Raw genomic sequence first — 2,071 nt, 5'->3', positions numbered from 1 at the left:
GACCGGTCCTTTGGGATGTGATGGGAAAAAGTGAAATATGGCATTTGAATTCTTCAAAATAAAAAATTCATGATATCAGGATTTACTCATTAGCTCAGGCTCATTTTGTTACATTGTAGCTGCCAAATCTAATGTATTTTAAAGTGGCAGGGTTGTGTAATATTGACATTTTTAAGCTTTACATGATGTTATGTTACTCCACCATCATCATCATCATCAAATACATACCTGGGGTGTTGCCTTAATTTTTCATGCATGTTTGAGAAATCCTTTGATTTCCTGTGGCAACCATTCAGCTGTGCAAAATAGCTGGGTGGGCTTAGTTCCGCCTTCAAGGTATAGCTCCTCCTCCAGCTGCGGAGCTTCCATCTCACAGAGGAGCCTTCACCCACAACTGTGTGCTAGGGTGACCTATGACTCCCCACAAGTGGTGGACAATGTCTCCCACCCCATGCATGAAGCTGTTACTGAACTCCAGGATGCTGCATCCTCAGTGCACTAAGCAGCCTTATCAGATATCCTTCCTCCCAGCAACTGTTACAGCAGCTGTCACGGCTCCCAACAAGCTCAATAAGTGTTTACATACAAGCTGGTATTTGCACTGTTCGATTTTTTTACATATTTTTTTTTATTTGCAAGTTTTTTTCAAACTTGCAAATTTTCAACATTTGGAGCACAGAAATTCTCTTTTCGAGAAAATTTCAGTGATTAATCTCAAAATTCCTGAACCTTGTTTAGCTTCTTTATTTCTATACCTACAATACGCCGTGGTAATTTTCCACCCTCTTCCGGATGTACTTAAATTTCTGTGACATTCAGTCCAAGTACCTGCTTAGCTTTGTGTGTGTGTGTGTGTGTGTGTGTGTGTGTGTGTATGTGTGTTTTCTTTGCTGCCGTTTGAGAGGAAGAAAACAAAAACCTACCAAACAGGTTTCTACCTTTCAACGTGCGAAACAGCCAACTGTTGGGGAAACAGGTGAAAAAGGGGAAACGGCAACGAGAAACTCACTTTTTAGCTGGAGGACAAAACTACAGCGATTTCTTCCTAACAAGAAGGTGTGTATTCAGGTGCACTCAGGAGGGAATAGTTCCTTATTTATTGAGCAGCACATACTGAGGGGTTTTAGTAGCAAACATGACAAAAAACAAGTCAATAAACAGGCAGTTCCACTAAACATTGCCTGTGCAGAATCATTTTGGTAATTTAAACAATAAGATGAAACCTGCCCATCTCTTTCAGCCCGCCGTTCAGTTAGCTAATCCTCCCGTCGTCAGACAGATGCTGCTTCAGGTGAGAGCAGGTCCAAATTTTTCCAGCAGCCCTTTGGCCCAGGTAACTTTCCCATGGTGAAACCACCTGGGATCACATCAAAAAAACTGTACCTCATTCTCTCACACACACATATGCAAGCAAACACAAAAATCACACACAAACAACACAACCTCCCCTCCCCCCCATCCTTCCCTTAGGCCGCGCTGTGAAACAACAGGGGAATCCGCCGTAGCGACACCACGCTGCCCCTGGTACTTTTCCACAGATAACAAAGGCTGAGGAGTGTCATGTTGCAATACTTGTTGATGTTGACTTTGCTGGTTTATGGCACACACATTCCATATAGGCAAGGTAGACCCACAATAAAGGTTGCTTTAGTGAAGCTGATTTGTTCTTTTACAGGGGCGGCGAGCTGGCTACTGATCAACACCTGGAGTTTTCCACTGTCCTCTATCAAAGGCATCCATCTTCATTAACAGGCAGCAGATGCGCAGGGTTGTGGAAGGCTCTGGGAACGAAACAGAGCAACAGCAAGAATCCGATTTCAGAGATTAAAACCAGAAACGTGCCGGAGACGAGCAGATAGTGTTAAAGGTGGAAGATGTTTGACTAATTGTGGTTACGGCTGCAGATTTTACAATGTTCAGGGGAGATTTTTATACGACTTAATGTACAGACAGCAAAACAGTGTTGTGTTTAAGACCACCTAACCCGAGACCAAGACAAGACCAAGACTTTTAGGGTCCGAGACCAAGTCAAGACCAAGACCGAGGGAAGTCAAGACCAAGACCAGCGGCC

General features: G+C 43.6%; 1 long non-coding RNA gene across 2 annotated transcripts; it reads left to right on the top strand.

Annotated features, from left to right (window-relative positions):
- Positions 1 to 204: 204 nt before the first annotated feature.
- LOC106956400 (uncharacterized) lies at positions 205 to 1,879 on the top strand. Of its 2 annotated transcripts, XR_001426766.1 has the most exons (3): positions 743 to 770; positions 905 to 1,056; positions 1,676 to 1,879. It is a non-coding gene; the product is annotated as an uncharacterized LOC106956400 (long non-coding RNA). The 2 variants fall into 2 exon arrangements; XR_001426765.1 differs by having other exon boundaries at positions 205 to 1,056.
- The last annotated feature ends 192 nt before the right edge of the window (positions 1,880 to 2,071 follow it).

The sequence above is a fragment of the Poecilia latipinna genome, unplaced genomic scaffold (genome assembly GCF_001443285.1).
Source record: "Poecilia latipinna isolate Pla-1442-1.1 unplaced genomic scaffold, P_latipinna-1.0 Scaffold814, whole genome shotgun sequence".
Taxonomy (NCBI): Eukaryota; Metazoa; Chordata; class Actinopteri; order Cyprinodontiformes; family Poeciliidae; genus Poecilia; species Poecilia latipinna.
This window is presented reverse-complemented; position numbering and strand designations above follow the sequence as displayed.